Here is a 10,752-nt window from a genome sequence, read left to right as displayed (position 1 = left end):
GTGCCCATGGGATCCAGGGGGCCTTGGCGCGTTGGATCCTAAACTGGCTGAGTGGCAGGAGGCAGAGGGTGATGGTCAAAGGTTGCTTTTGTGACTGGAAGCCTGTGTCCAGTGGGGTACCTCAGGGATCGGTGCTGGGTCCCTTGCTGTTTGTGATCTACATTAATGATTTGGATGAGAATGTAAAGGGTATGATCAGTAAGTTCGCGGATGACACGAAAATTGGTGGGGTGGTAAATTGCGAGGAGGAAAGCCTCAGGCTACAGGACAATATTAACGGGTTGGTCAGATGGGCGGAAAAGTGGCAAATGGAATTTAACCCGGAAAAGTGTGAGGTGATGCATTTTGGACGGACAAATGAGGCAAGGGAATACACAATGAGTGGTAGGACCCTAGGAAGTACAGAGGGTCAGAGGGACCTTGGTGTACATGTACATAGATCCCTGAAGGCAGCGGAACAGGTAGATAAGGTGGTTAAAAAGGCTTATGGGATACTTGCCTTCATTAGCAGAGGCATAGAATATAAGAGCAGGGAGGTCATGATGGAGCTGTACAAAACGCTGGTGAGGCCACAGCTGGAGTACTGTGTGCAGTTCTGGTCGCCTCACTATAGGAAGGATGTGATTGCTTTGGAGAGGGTGCAGAGAAGATTCACCAGGATGTTACCTGGGATGGAGCGCCTCAGCTATGAAGAGAGACTGGACAGGCTGGGGTTGTTTTCCTTGGAGCAAAGAAGGCTGAGGGGGGACCTGATTGAGGTGTACAAAATGATGAGGGGCATAGATAGGGTAGATAAAGAGGAACTTTTCCCCTTAGTAGGGGGGTCAATAACAAGGGGGCACAGATTCAGGGTAAGGGGCAGGAGATTTAGGGGGGATTTGAGGAGGAGCTTTTTCACCCAGAGGGTGGTTGGAAGCTGGAACTCACTGCCTGAAAGGGTGGTAGAGGCAGGAACCCTCACAACATTCAAGAAGCATTTGGATGAGCACTTGAAATGCCATTGCATACAAGGCTATGGACCAAATGCTGGAAAATGGGATTAGACTGGACAGGGAGGGATGGGCGGCGCAGACACGATGGGCCGAAGGGCCTCTTTCTGTGCTGTAAAACTCTATGACTCTATGACTCTATGACACTCACACACACACACACACACACACACACACACACACACCACACACTCACACACACTCACACACACACACACACACACACTCACACACTCACACACACACGCACACACACCACACACTCACACACACACACACACACTCACACTCACACACACACACACACACTCACACACACACACACACTGCACACACACACTCACTCACACACACACACTCACAGACACACACACACACTCACACACACACACACACACTCACACACACACACACACACACACACTCACACACACACACACACACACTCACACACACACACACACACACGCACACAGACACACACACACACCACACACACACAGACACACACACACACACACACACACACACACACAGACACACACACACACACACTCACACACACAGACACACACAAACACACACACACACACACAAACACACACACACACACACACACACACACACACACAAACACACACACACACACACACACAGATCTAATGGGTGTCTATAGAAACTTCTGTGAAGGAATTTCCCAGTGCCTCAGGGCAGAGTCTATGATTCAGGGTGTGGGTGGGGGTGATCGAGTATCTATTGTTAGTTTCTGAGCAGCTGCAGACACGTCTGAGACTGAAGTTCTTCACCAGAAAGATGAATTTACAGCACAAAGCCCCTTTTCCATGACAACCGCAAAATGCACACGCTGATTATCTGTTTGGAAGTAACGTGCATGCCCAGAGTAAAACTCTGCCTTTGTAAGAGATAGTAAGCCGTGATTAGTCTGCGAGGCACTTAACCCTTTGCATCCCACCCCTGCTTCATTCCAGCACATTTAGTAGGCTTTCTGACAACAACAACAACAGCAACTTGTATTTATATAGCGCCGTTAACGTAGTAAAACGTCCCAAGGTGCTGCACAGGAGTGCTATAAGACAAAATATTTGATATCGAGCCGCACAAGGAGAAATTAGGGCAGGTGACCAAAAGCTTGGGAGGTGTGATCGGCAGAGAGGGGGTAGGGAAAGCCAACTCCAACGGTACCCTCTTCCTGACGAAATGCTTCGAACATGGCCTTGTCATAACCAACCCCTTGTTCCGTCAGAGAGACAAGTACAAAGCTTCATGGCAACACCCTCGCTCCAAGCACTGGCATCTCACAGAAAATCACAGAATCACAGAAACCCCACAGTGCAGATAGAGGCCATTTCGGCCCATCGAGCCTGCACCGACACATATCCCACCCGATCCCCGTAACCCCTACACCAACACATATCCCACCCTATCCCCGTAACCCCACGTATTAATCCCCCTAACACTAAGGGTCAATTTATCATAGCCAATCAACCTAACTCGCACATCTTTGGACTGTGGGAGGAAACCGGAGCACCCGGAGGAAACCCACGCAAACATGGGGAGAATGTGCAAACTCCACACAGACAGTCGCCCGAGGCCGGATTTGAACCTGGGTCCCTGGCGCTGTGAGGCAACAGTGCTAACCACTATGCCACCGTGCTGGAGTACGTCATTGTCCGAGTGAGGGACCGCAAGGACGGCCGCATCACCCGCGCCATGACAGGAGCTGACGACTGCTGGACAGACCACCGCCTAATCCGTTCCGTCATCTCCATCAATGTAGCCCCAAAACAGCGGCGGCAACAGAAACAATGCCACAGGAAAATCAACACTGGAGCACTCAAAGACCCTGCTAAGAAAACCCTATTCAGCCTGCGCCTCACCAACAACCTGACGATGATAGTGGTTAGCACTGTTGCCTCACAGCGCCAGGGACCCGGGTTCGAATCCGGCCTCGGGTGACTGTCTGTGTGGAGTTTGCACATTCTCCCCGTGTTTGCGTGGGTTTCCTCCGGGTGCTCCGGTTTCCTCCCACAGTCCAAAGATGTGTGGGTTAGGTTGATTGGCTATGATAAATTGACCCTTAGTGTTAGGGGGATTAAATACGTGGGGTTACGGGGATAGGGTGGGATATGTGTCGGTGCAGGCTCGATGGGCCGAAATGGCCTCTGTCTGCACTGTGGGGTTTCTGTGATTCTGTGATTCTGTGTGACTCCCAGTGATGCAGAGACACAGAGTGTCCAAAGCGCCTAATCTGTACTCAAGGCCTCCATAATCAGCATCTGTGAAGAGACGCTCAGGCACTCGACCAGGAAACATCAAGACTGGTTCGACGAGAACGACCAGGAGATCCAGGAGCTAATAAGCCGCAAACGCAAGGCATTCCTGATCTGGAAACAGCAACACAACTCGAGAGCAAGAAAGCAGCTCTACAGACGCCTGAAGGCTGAGATCCAACTAAAAACTCGCGACCTAAAGAACAGGTGGTGGGTGGAGAAAGCGCAGGAGATCCAGCAGCTAGCCGACAACCACGACGTGCGTGGATTCTTTAGCGCAGTCAAGACAATCTACGGCCCAAACATCCAAGGTCCTACCCCACTGCGGGCCAAGAACGGAGAGGTACTCATCAAGGACAGAGAGGCAGTCAGTGCCCGCTGGAAGGAGCACTTCGAAGATCTCCTTAACCGAGACTCTGTCTTCGACACGAGTGTCCTCAACTCCATCCTGCAGCATGCTACCCGCCACCATTTCAGCACAACCCCAGCCTGGCATAAGGTTGAAAAGGCCATCCGACAACTGAAGAACAACAAGGCCGAGGTGCTAAAGCATGGCGGAGAAGCACTACTGGCGTGAATTCATGAACTCATTTCTCTTATCTGGAAGGAGGAGAGCATGCCAGGGGATCTCAGAGACGCCGTAATTGTGACCTCTACCAACCTGCCCCCGCCACACAGTACTGCCCCCTGATTATCAAAATCCATGACAAGGCCTTGGACAACGTGGACCACTTTCCATACCTCGTGAGCCTACTGTCAACAAGGGCAGACGTCGATGACGAAGTCCAACACCGCCTACAGTGTGCCAGTGTAGCCTTCGGTCGCCTGAGGAAGAGAGTGTTTGAAGATCAGGACCTCAAACCCGGCACCAAGCTCATGGTCTACAGAGCAGTAGTGATTCCCGCCCTTCTGTATGCCTCAGAGACATGGACCATGTGCAGCAGGCACCTCAAAGCACTGGAGAGGTACCACCAATGCTGCCTCCGCAAGATCCTGCAAATCCATTTGCAGGATAGGCGCACCAATGTCAGTGTTCTCGCTCAGGCCAACATCCCCAGCATCGAAGCTTTGACCACGCTCGATCAGCTCCGATGGACAGGTCACATCGTCTGCGTGCCCGCTACGAGACTCTCAAAACAAGCGCTCTACTCAGAGCTCCGACACGGCAAGAGAGCCCCAGGTGGGCAGAGGAAACGCTTCAGTGACACCCTCAAAGCCTCCTTGTAACATTCCCACTGACACCTGGGAATCCCTGGCCCAAGACTGCACAAAAGTGGAGGAGAAGCATCCGGGAAGGCGCCGAACACCTCGAGTCTCTTCACTGGAAGCAAGTGGAAGCCATGCGCAAACAACGGAAGGAGCGCATGTCGACCCAAGCACCCCACCCACCCACCCCTTCAACCACCGTCTGCCCCACCTGTGACAGAGACTGTAGGTCCCGCATTGGACTCATCAGTCACCTGAGAACTCATTTTTAATGTGGAAGCAAGTCATCCTCGGTTCCGAGGGTCTGCCTAAGAGAAGAGGTCAAAGAGGTAGGTTTTAAGGAGCGTCTTAAAGGAGGAGAGAGAGGTAGAGAGGCGGAGAGGTTTAGGGAGGGAATTCCAGAGCTTAGGGCCGAGGCAGCTGGAGGCATGGCCACCAATGGTGGGGCGATTATAATCAGGGATGCTCGAGGCCAGAATTGGAGCAGCACAGATATCTCTGGTGGGTTGTGGGGCTGGAGGATATTACAGAGATAGGGAGGGGGCGAGGCCATGGAGGGATTTGAAAACAAGGATGAGAATTTTGAAATCGAGGTGCTGCTTAACCGGGAGCCAGTGAGCACAGGGGTGATGGACGAACGGGACTCGGTGTGGGTTAGGACACGGGCATCTGAGTTTTGGATGACCTTAAGTGGGAGGCCGGCCAGGAGTGCGTTGGAATAGTCAAATCTGGAGGTAACAAAGGCATGGATGAGGGTTTCAGCAGCGGATGAGCTGAGGCACAGGCAATAAATGTAAATATAATCAAATAAATGCTGGTCAGGCCCAACACATTTGAACAGCATCTGCAAAAGGAGAAGGATGAGCTTGCATTTTGGGCGTAACACTTCATCTGAACTTTTCATCAGCTTCTCTGTTGCACGGTTCCACCTGAAACACTAACCAATATCATTCTTTCCGATACCGACTGATCTACTGTGAATTCCCAGGGAGTCCGGAGGTAAATAATGGAGTGGCGCAGCACCTGACTCCCATTGCATGGCAGACACGTAGCCTTACAACCTAATTCAGAAGGTTGTGGGTTCAAGTCCCGCTCCAGTGCAGTGCAGTACTGAGGGAATGCCGCACTGTCGGAGGGGCAGTACTGAGAGAGCGCCGCACTGTCGGAGGGGCAGTACTGAGGGAGCGCTGCACTGTCGGAGGGGCAGTACTGAGGGAGCGCCGCACTGTCGGAGGGGCAGTACTGAGGGAGCGCTGCACTGTCGGAGGGGCAGTACTGAGGGAGCGCCGCACTGTCAGAGGGGCAGTGCTGAGGGAGCGCCGCACTGTCGGAGGGGCAGTACTGAGGGAGTGCTGCACTGTTGGAGGGGCAGTACTGAGGGAGCGCTGCACTGTCGGAGGGGCAGTACTTAGGGAGCGCCGCACTGTCGGAGGGGCAGTACTGAGGGAGCGCTGTACTGTCGGAGGGGCAGTGCTGAGGGAGTGCCGCACTGTCGGAGGTGCCGTCTTTCGGATGAGATGTTAAACCGAGGCCCTGTCTGCCCTCTCAGGTGGACGCAAAAGATCCCACGGTACTATTTCGAAGAAAAGCAGCGGAGTTATCTCCGGTGTCCTGGGGCCAATATTTATCCCTCAATCAGCATCACTAAAAGCAGATTATCTGGTCATTATCACATTGCTGTTTGTGGGAGCTTGCTGTGCACAAATTGGCTGCTGCGTTTCCTACATTACAACAGTGACCACACTTCAAAAAGTACTTCATTGGCTGTAAAGCGTTTTGGGACGTCCTGAGGTTGTGAATGGCGCTATATAAATGCAGGTCTGTTTTTTAACTCTCTTCTTGTACTTCCCCCCCCTTGATCTCTGTAACCTCCTCCAGCTCTACAAGCCCACCTTTCAACTCGCCGTACCTACAGCTTTGGCCTCTTGTGCGTACCCACTCCCCTTTGCCCCATCACTGGTGGCCGTGCCTTCAGCCCTCTAGGCCCCAGATCCTCAGACAAATCCAGGTACTCAGCCTGTGTTTGTGGCTTGGAGGGTGATGATGCGTGGGCAGATCTCCATTGCTCCTCCTCTTCTGCTTTCCAAATGATAGGGACTGAAAGCCGATAAATCCCCAGGGCCTGATAATTTGCATCCCAGAGTACTAAAAGTGGTAGCCATGGAAATAGTGGATGCATTGGTTGTCACCTTCCAAAATTCTATAGATTATGCAACAGTTCCTGCAGATTCGAGGGTGGCAAATGTAACCCCACTATTTAAAAAAGGAGGGAGAGAGAAAACGGGGAACTACAGACCGGTTAACCTGACATCAGTAGTAGGGAAAATGCTAGAGTCTATTATAAAGGATGTGATAACAGGACACTCGGAAAATATCAACGGGATTAGACAGAGTCAACATGGATTTATGAAAGGGAAATCATGTTTGACAAACCTACTGGAGTTTTTTGAGGATGTAACTGGTAGAATAGATAAGGGAGAACCAGTGGATGTGGTGTATTTGGATTTTCAGAAGGCCTTTGATAAAGTCCCACATAAGAGGTTAGTGTGCAAAATTAAAGCACATGGGATTGGGAGTAATATACTGGCATGGATTGAAAATTGGTTAACAGACAGGAAACAGAGAGTAGGAATAAATGGGTCTTTTTCGGGGTGGCAGGCGGTGACTAGTGGGGTACCGCAGGGATCAGTGCTTGGGCCCCAGCTATTCACAATATATATCAATGATTTGGATGAGGGAACCAAATGTAATATTTCCAAGTTTGCTGACGACACAAAACTAGGTGGGGTTGTGAGTTGTGAGGAGGATGCAAAGAGGCTTCAAGGCGATTTAGACAAGTTGAGTGAGTGGGCAAATACATGGCAGATGCAGTATAACGTGGATAAATGTGAAGTTATCCACTTCGGTAGGAAAAACAGAAAGGCAGAGTATTATTTAAATAGTGATAGATTGGGAAATGTTGATGTACAAAGGGACCTGGGTGTATTTGTACACCAGTCACTGAAAGCAAACATGCAGGTGCAGCAAGCAGTTAGAAAGGCAAATAGTATGTTGGCCTTCATTGCAAGAGGGTTTGAGTACAGGAGCAAGGATGTCTTACTACAGTTATACAGGGCCTTGGTGAGACCACACCTGGAGTACTGTGTGCAGTTTTGGTCTCCTTACCTAAGAAAGGATATACTTGCCATAGAGGGAGTGCAGCGAAGGTTCACCAGACTGATTCCTGGGATGGCAGGACTGTCGTATGAGGAGAGATTGGGTTGACTAGGCCTGTATTCACTAGAGTTTAGAAGAATGAGAGGGGATCTCATTGAAACGTATAAAATTCTGACAGGGCTAGGCAGACTGGATGTAGGGAGGATGTTTCCCCTGGCTGGGGGGTCTAGAACCAGGGGTCACAGTCTCAGGATACGGGGTAGGACATTTAGGACTGAGATGAGGAGAAATTTCTTCACCCAGAGAGTGGTGAACCTGTGGAATTCTCTACCACAGAAGGCTGTGGAGGCCAAGTCACTGAATATATTTAAGGAGATAGATAGATTTCTAGACACAAAAGGCATCAAGGAGTATGGGGAGAGAGCGTGAATATGGTATTGAGATAGAGGATCAGCCATGATCATATTGAATGGCGGAGCAGGCTCGAAGGGCTGAATGGCCGACTCCTGCTCCTATTTTTCTATGTTTCTATGGAAATGGTCGGATTCACAAAGGCTGCTCAACAACTACGGGCCAGAAATTCGTGACCAAATGCGTGAGTACGGTCTGGGTACTCACGCATCTGGCCGTTGGAAATGCCGGCGTTCAGCATGCACAGCGCATGCGGGGAACGCCGGCATTTCCAGTCCTCGGAACGAAGGGGTTCATAGGCACAGCGCGTGCGACTGCACAGGCAGCGCTTGCGCAGTGAACTTCGTCGATTTCATTCATGGATTCAGCGAGGGTAAGTCCTTACAAGTTACACTTGAAAAAAGCATGTGTAAAGTTGTTCCAAGGCTGCGGAGGAAGATATATTTTATCGTGGAGCTTCTGAAAGGCAATATTTTTGTTTGGGAAAGGGAGGGAAGTTATTTTAAGAAATTTTAAGTAAGTTTTAAAGTTTAAATTTTTTTTTTTAAACGGGTTTTCAGAACGGTAGGTAGAAGGAGCAATTGTGGCTGTGTGAATTGAATGTGAAAATGAGTGTTCTAAAATGAGTAATGGAACATTTCCAGCACTTTTAAGAAAGAAACTTTTCATCAGTAATAAGTAATTATGTATGTATGTCCGCATATATTCCTTTACGTATATGTATGTATGTTTTATATTCCTTTACTTATGTGTATGAATGTATGTTTTTAATTATGATTTTCCAATAAGTTACTTTCTCTGAAAGTCATAATTAAATAATACATTCATACACATAAGTAAAGGAATATATACATAACACGCAAAGGAATATATACAGACATACATACTTTCAGAAGCTCCACGATAAGAAATATCTTCCTCCGCAGCCTCTGGAGCAACTGTACCCATGCTTTTTTCATGTGTAAGTTGTAAGGACTTGACCTCACTGAAAGCATGAATGAAAGCGGCGAATTTTACTGCGCACGCGTTCTGCCTCTGAACCCCTTCGTTCAGAGGACAGGAAATGCCGGTTTTCCCCGCATGCGCTGTGCATGCTGAAAAACGCGTAAGTACCCCGACCGTACTCGCGCATTTGGAAGGGAATTACTGGGCCAACATTTTACATGTCAATAAAATGAAAAATTTAACAATTGCACGATTTGCCCCCTCGCATCTGCCACTGAGGGTCCAAGGAGGTGCATTGCGCAAGAGGTCATCGTCGTACGTATCCTCACACTGTTCCCTTTCGGGAACTGTATGAAGTGGTGGAAGGATTTATGGCCGTGATTAACGCTCATTCCGTGACCGTAACCATCTTTGAACCAGCCGTTAGGGTGGTTAGTCCTATGGCGTGAGGGTTTTGCGGGCTCCCACAACCCATCTGACGGGGGGGGCCACCCACACCCACGGACGCAAGTATCTCGCTGGATGTACACCCAGAATTTATAGTTGGAGCTCCGACTCCACTTGCCGGGACTGTCTGGAGTGGGGTTCGAAACCCTACTCCTTCTGGCCCAGCGGCGGGGATGCTTACTGCTACGCAAAAGGCCCACTCCGCACAAAAGGTGACACCCATACGTTTCCTGCACCTTTTCCCTCCCCGTGACTGGAGCCCTATGCTGCCACTTGAAAGACCAAGCTATCATCTGCCCTTTTTGCGGCGCCTTTGACTTCTCATTACCAATGATGAGCAGGCGCTGCGCCTCCACCTCCTTGAGGAGATTGCTGAGGTCATCATCAGTTCAATTGTGAGTTCTTTTAATGCCGTGAATTGTGCTCATTCCAGCCATTTCACGTTGCTAATCGGATTGGGCCTTTGGCATAGCGGTAGGATCCCCGCCGCTGGGCCAGATCAGGGTAGGGTTTCGAACCCCGCTCCAGACAGTCCCGGCAAGTGGAGTCGGAGCTCCAGCTCTAAATTCTGGGTTGACATCCAGTGGGATATTTGCGTCCGTGGGTGTGGGTGGCCCCCCCTCCTTGTATAGCTTGTGGGAGCCCGTAAAACCCTCCCGCCATAGGACTAACCGCCCTAATGGCTGGTTCAAAGATGGTTACGGTCACGGAATGAGCGTTAATCATGGCCATAAATCCTTCCACCACTTCATACAGTTCCCCAAAGGGAACAGTGTGAAGACACGTATGACGACGACATTGCTAAATAAATAAATGGAATTTAAAAAATTCTTTTAGGGCTTTTAAAAGTCTTTAAATTGCTTTAATTCTGTTTAAAACTACTTCAGATTCTTCAAAATAATGTAAACGTTTTTAAAAGTTTATAAAAGTTACCAAAAGCTTCAAAAAACTTCCAAAAACCTATTTAAACTGCTGCTTTGCATGTAAAAATGCTTAGCAGCTTGTGAGAAACATTGGGGGCGTGTCCTATTAAACTGAGACCTCAAGGGGCGTGTCTCAGTTGCACAGCGCGCTACAGGCTTCGTGCTGGCTGCACTCCTGGGCGGCGTGACGTCAGACACTGCCCGGGAGTCAACATTTTAAAACAGAAATTCCAGGCGTCCCTGAAGCTCAACGGCCGGCGCGTCGGGTAAGTGCAGATCGGGGGCTTACACGCGCGGCAAGCCCCCGACTCGAATTTCTGGGCCAATGTGGGAAAAAAGAATAGTTAAAAAAAAAACACAAAAACACCTTACAAAGCATCTTTC

This window comes from Somniosus microcephalus, chromosome 5, assembly GCF_052327205.1.
Source record: "Somniosus microcephalus isolate GS21.2 chromosome 5, FLI_Smic_1.0, whole genome shotgun sequence".
Classification (NCBI taxonomy): domain Eukaryota; kingdom Metazoa; phylum Chordata; class Chondrichthyes; order Squaliformes; family Somniosidae; genus Somniosus; species Somniosus microcephalus.
This window is presented reverse-complemented; position numbering follows the sequence as displayed.